At 48.8% G+C, this 6395-nt stretch overlaps 1 pseudogene; it reads right to left on the bottom strand.

Annotated features, from left to right (window-relative positions):
* Positions 1 to 3818: 3818 nt before the first annotated feature.
* LOC105985782 overlaps positions 3819 to 6395 on the bottom strand; it is a 3207-nt pseudogene continuing 630 nt past the window's right edge.

The following is a 6395-nucleotide window of genomic DNA, read 5'->3' as shown; positions in this document are numbered from 1 at the left end:
CCGTCCCGTTACCGCCCCCTTTGGTGCTTCCACTTTTTTAATTGGACTGCCGGCCACGCGCCGGTCGAGCCCAGACTGGAGTTTCCGTAACTTGGTTGGTAATCATGGCTGTCAATCATGTAGTTTCCTTGGCTACTGCGTCCGTCATTTAATTAGCTGTGGGGCGGACGGCGAGGACCCCTGAAGGGCGAATGGGTGGTTAAACAAATGCCTGAGTGGCGCCGCCGCCAGAGGAAAGCCCTTAGGATGCCTATGGAAACTCCTGGAAACTGTGGAAACTTCTCAAACATAGGATCGAGAGCCTCGGGCACCAGCTCTAAACCTGACGATGACGGCCGCGCAATCTAGCCGCACGTCGTCAAGGCACCTCGCACTCCCCGCCGCCGCGGATGCCCGAAGCGGACGTTCCACGAGTCACGTCCCTGGGGCGGCGTGCGCGTGCGCGGTCACAGTCGCGGGCACGTGCACTGGGGCGGGGCTCTCCGCTTCCCCGGGGTGCCGGGGGCGGGGAGAAATGACTCAAAAAGCTCTTCACGGAGCGAGTTTACCACTCTGTGGATGTTTACTAGAGATGGTTCTAAAGTTTAGAAGCAGAGGGCGGAACGAGAACAAAGACGCGGCCCTGCTGGGAGGCGCTGCACGGCTCCAGCCGACAGAGGCTTCTGCTCGGAATTTCCCAGGGTAAAGTCCAGCAGCTGTACTTGGCGCTCAGTGCCCTCGTTCGCTCTGCCACTCTCCGTGCTCACCGAGTCGCGGTGGCCTCACCCCGGCCACTGCCAGGTCGACAAACATACCCGGGCTCCTCCTCTTGACCTTTTACCCTGGCTGTTTCTCCCACCTGGGAACGTCAGTCCTTTTCACTCACGTCCTTCGTTTTGATTTATAGAGGCTCAGTCACTTCTGGCTGGCAGCTCTCTGCTGTTCTGGTCTGTAAGATAGGGTATAATCTCAAGTACCCATCTCATCAGGTGAACGCGAGGGTGAAGTGAAATCGTGAAATATTTAAGCCGCGGAATCTGCCTATCTCCAGGCTGGGACTCACTTTCCCCAAGCATATGACTGAAGGTCGGCCTCAGTCTTTTGGAAGATGAGGATTGTGTGTTAATTTAGCAAGATGAAGCTAGCAAGGCCTGTGGGATGAGAAGCCAGAACACCAGGGACACGGGTAGCAGCCAGGTGCATGGCAAATGGAGCAGGCTTCTGAGTTTTCCTGGTGCAACTCCGTGGGGGTGCAGGTGGTGAAGTTGGGGGTAGAAGAGCAGCTGCAAGCAGTGAGAAGGGGGCTAATGGTCAAGACCAAGCAGGTGGTCAATCTTATCTAAGCCATACCCACCTGGGCAGAGTCCTCTACCTACCTGATGGGAAATGGGGGGAGGGGTGGCTCTTCACAAGTTCAGTGCCCTTGAACTTCTGCTGCTTGCTCAGTGCCCTTGAACTTCACTGCTTGCTAGAGAGCTTAGTACCCCAGCTCCAACCACCTATACAAAAAACGAGAATCTCTTCCAGGTTGAAGTATACGCCCCCCTCACACATACACATACATATGTCAAAGCTTTCATGTGTTTCTCCGTGTGTGTGTGTGTGTGTGTGTGCGCGCGCGCGCGCGTGTGCTGTACTAGGGCTTGAACTCTAGATTCTCAGTTGTCTTTTTCACAGCTGGCACTCTACCACTTGAGCCACACCTCCATTTCTGGTTTTTTGGTAGTTAAGTGGTGAAAAAAGTTTCCTGGATTTGTCTGTCCAGGCTGGTTCCAAACTGCAATCTTCAGATCTCAGCCTTTTGAGTAGCTCCTTATATGCTTTTCTTTGAGCGGAGGGGGGCGGGGGAGGGGGGAGGCGAGTACTGGGTTTGAACTAAGAGCCTCCACCTGCTACACAGGTGCTCTATTGCTTGAGCCATGTCCTCCAGCCCTGACTATCTCCTCTAGAGCCAGCGCCCTGTACTCTCAGATCCTCTGAGGAAAAGACAGGCTACCTGGACTTGTATCTTCACTAAGCTACATAGTGGCTGTGTGAACTTGGGCATGTCCTTTCACCTCTCTGGGCATCGGTTTTCCTGTGTATATAATTGTGGTCATCTTATTGAGGTATTTTGAGGACCAAATGGGTCAGTATATACATATGATCTGGCACATAGGAAAAGCTTGGTAGAATTTGCTTCCACAGCAATGTATGACTCCCCCCAACACCCATTTGCATCCCATGCTAGACATAAAGATAATTACTTAGAAAGCACTTTTCCTATGGGGCTGGGAATGTGGCTTAGTGGTAGAGAGCTTGCCTAGCATGCACAAAGCCCTGGGTTCCATTCCTCAGTACCACATAAACAGAACAGGTTGGAAGTAGCCCTGTAGCTCAAGTGGTAGCGTGCTAGCCTGGAGCAAAAGGAAGCTCAGGGATGGTGCTTAGGCCCTGAGTTCAAGCTCCAGGCCTGGCAAAAAACAAAAACAAAAACAAAAGCAAAGCAGTTTTCCTAAATTTTCTGTTCTTGCTCCCTATTTACAAGGGAAGGAGCAGAGGGGGGGGGCGCTTCCAAGTAGTCACACAGTGACCCACTTGTATTCCAAAACCCAAAAGACCTTTTTCATCTTCATCTGTTCCTCCCTGAACATTATAGATGACTAGGAAAAGGGTTTCAGGGTAAAGATAGTATATACATTTCTCACATACCACTCCATGACATTTTTGAGAAACGGAGACACAGCAAGGAGATCTCTGGGAGGCCCCTTGTTGTATCCCAGTGGGCTCTTTCATGGACCCTTGCTAGGCACCAGGACTAAGGTGAGAATCCCAGAAGCCATCTTAGGCAAGCCACCTGGAGCCACACCACTGTGGCCTTCGAAATGTGATTGACTACACACTTTCTGGCTCCATGGCCTGCTCCTGTGGAAGCCAGCCTGGAACAGTGAGACAAAGCCGAACAGCTCTGGTATTTGTGTCAAGGGCTCTTTGACCTCTCTGTCCTGGGGTGGTCTGATGGATCCAGAGTCCTCTCCCAAGTTATCAGCCTCCCCACACACACCAGCAGGATGCATGTCAGAGCCTCCCAGCTCCCTTTCCCTTCCTCTACAGCCTCTCTGGTTCCTGCTCTAGAGCTACTACCTGCAATATGCACTCTATCAAGTTGCCCTACCCCCTCTCCCACTGGAAATCTCCCAGGGCTCCTCATGTCTTTGGGACAGAATCCTAAATCCATAGTGAGGCCTGCCACTGGTCACCTAGGAACCTGCATGGACTATAGCTTTCCTTTATTGCCTGCCAGCTCTCACTCATAGGGATCATCTAGTTTGTAATTATCCAGCAATAAGCAAGTCCAAGTGCCTGGCACTAATACTTTCAAAACAATAAATGGCTGAATGAGTAAACCAAGACTTCCTCTGATAGCATGGCTCCTGGAGTTACCTCCCAGCTACCTCTCCATCCTCCTGCTTCCAAGACTTAATTCCTCAGCCAAGCTCACCAGAGCACTAACACTCTAGCCACATTCATTTATTTATTCTTTTATTCATATGACAGGTATTAAAGGACTTACTCTATTATACACTATCCTAGGATAGGCTTTCCTACCCCACCTTCAATCTACTGATCCAGCAGGGAACAATTTTCTCTCCTTAGGATATTGCCTCTATTTATTTTTCTTTGAGACTTCTGAAAGCTTTATTAAAGTCAGACAGCAAGGACAGATCAGGTATTTTCTATCTCTGATGATCAGTGGGAAGCCACGGAAGCATGCTGGACTGTATCCTTAATGACCTTCTCTGACCAGTTACTGGTGTCTGGACTCCGAGGTTTCATTTTGTAGGCCTCCATTTCCTCCTTCACTGCTTTCTCTCACCAATCTGCATGATACCCTTGATACGGAGCAGGTAAGTCTCCTCAGCATTCAGTGCCTTTTTCTTTTTCTTTTTTTTTCCAGTTCTGGGGCTTGAAGTCGGCCTGGGTACTATCCCTGAGCTTCTTTTGCTCAAGCCTAGCACTCTACTCCTTGAGCCACAACCCCACTTCTTTTTTTTTTTTTTTACTGGTCATAGGGCCTGAACTCAGGGCCTAGGCAGTCTCTCAGCTCTTCAGCTCAACCATTTGAGCCACAGCGCCACTTCCGTTTTTTTTTTTTCTTTTTGCTTATGTGGTGCTGAGGAATCGAACCCAGGGCCTCATGCATGCAAAGCAAGCACTCTACCACTGAGCTACCTTCCTAGCCCAATTTCTGGCTCTTTCTGTTTATATGATACTGAGGAATTGAACCCAGAGCTTCATGCATGCTAGACAAGCACTCTACCAGTAAGCCAGCCCCAGTCCCTTTTTCAACTTCTCATGTTTTTTTTCTTCATCATCACTTCATCATCACTGTTGGAACTGCTCTTACAGTGTTGCTGCTGCTGCTGCTGCTCCTGCTTCTTCTTCTTCTTCTTCTCTTTAGTTTTTCTTTTTTTTTGGGTCCGGTAGTGGGCCTGAACTCTGGGCCTGGGCGCTGTCCCTCAGCTCTTCAGCTCAAGGCTAGCGCTCTACCACCTGAGCCACAGCGCCACTTCCAGCTTTTTTTCTTTTTGCTTATGTGGTAGCTGAGGAATCGAACCCAGGGCCTCAAGCATGCAAGGCAAGCACTCTACCACTGAGCCACCTTCCCAGCCAGCCCCTCTTTAGTTTTTCTTCGTGTGTCTCCACAAGTGTCTGTGGTTTCTTTACCGATTCTTCTCCTCCAGTCTTATCACTTATCACACACACTACTTGGAGTTAGCAGTCTCCTTTCCAGCTTATCCAGTGTAATCAGAATACTTGAAAAAAGTGACAGCATTTGTATCCCTATTAGCCTTTTTTTTTTGTCGGTCGTGGGGCTTGAACTCTGGGCCTGGGCGCTGTCCTTCAGCTCTTCAGCTCAAGGCGAGCGCTCTACCACTTGAGCTACAGCGCCACTTCCGGTTTTCTGGTGGTTTATTGGAGATAGGAGTCTCACGGTCTCTTCTGCCCGGGCTGGCTTTGAACCGCCATCCTCAGATCTCAGCCTCCTGAGTAGCTAGGATTACAGGCGTGAGCCACCAGCACCCGGCTTTTATTAGCCTTCTTTCCAATAAGATTCCCTAGATGTGTGTGTGTGTGGTTGTGAATCTTCACATCCTCCTCATACTTGAAGCAGGCCACCGCCAGCTCCTGCCCCTAGATGACAGCCCTGTGCCTCCAGTACTCTATGTATTGTTCCGTCTGGGCTAAGAGCAACTCAGCTGAAGGAACATCTAGGTGCTCTTGGCCACCATATGTTTCCAGGATTCTTTGTTTCTGCTGTTCTTTGAAGTCGTCTGTTTTTACTTTGAAGGACTTATATAACAGTTCTAGTTTTGTAGGATCTGCCTGCAGATGCACTTCTGAGTCCTTGTCATAGGCCTCCCAGGCAAACAACTGAGCCATTGAAATGTCTGAGCCATTGAAATGGTATCTTCTATGTATCTGATGAGGTTATTTCCTGCGTAACTCACTTCATCTGGATTCTTCCCTGCATTGGTGTAAGGATTTTCTCTTATCGTTCTAGTTTTTTGATTATAGTAGGCAAAATTTGGATCTAAATTTCTCAAATATTTTGCAATATCTTTCTTCAGGTTCCAGACTATAACATGTCTCTTAAAGTCAAAATTCTGCCCAGGCATGTGGGTATTGTCTGCTTATTTATCTTCATCCTCATCTTCACTGTTGTGATATTTTTCCATCTGAGGATTTGGTTCCCACTGCTATTTTGGAGAATAAGCTTGTCCACTTTTTTTTTTTTTTTGCCAGTCCTGGGGCTTGCACTCAGAGCATGGTCACTGTTTCTGAGCTTCTTTTGCTCGAGGTTAGCACTCTACCACTTGAGCCACAGTGCTACTTCTGGCCTTTTCTGTTTATATGATACTGAGGAATTGAACCCATAGCTTCATGCATGCTAGGCAAGCTCTCTACCACTGAGCCACATTCCTAGCCTCCACTAATTTTCCTGAAGTGAATTCTTTATGTAGTTTTTGGGCTTTCAACATTCATTTTGCCAGGTCAACTTTGACATGTTCTCCCACAATTTTCATGTGTTCCTCTGGATTGTGGTCATTCCAGTGACCTCTTTTCCTGTCATAGTCAAACATCAGCTGAGGCTAGACATGTTTGTCTGGGGCTATGTTAATACTAGTAAACTTGCCTAGGTTTCTCAAAGCAGTCCTTCTTCTTATGTATCAGGGCCCCCCAGTTCTGGCAGGTGCCTTTTCGGTACTTGTGGAATTGTTTTTTACATCCATCTTGTGCCCTTTTCCAGATGAACTGAGCTGCTTTTTTTTTTTTTTGGGTCCAGTCGTGGGGCCTGAACTCTGGGCCTGGGCACTGTCCCTCAGCTCTTCAGCTCAAGGCTAGCGCTCTACCACTTGAGCCACAGCGCCACT

Source organism: Dipodomys ordii, unplaced genomic scaffold (assembly GCF_000151885.1).
Source record: "Dipodomys ordii isolate 6190 unplaced genomic scaffold, Dord_2.0 Scaffold31, whole genome shotgun sequence".
NCBI classification, from domain to species: domain Eukaryota; kingdom Metazoa; phylum Chordata; class Mammalia; order Rodentia; family Heteromyidae; genus Dipodomys; species Dipodomys ordii.
The sequence above is the reverse complement of the archived record's forward strand: the minus strand, read 5'-3'. Positions and strand labels throughout refer to the sequence as shown.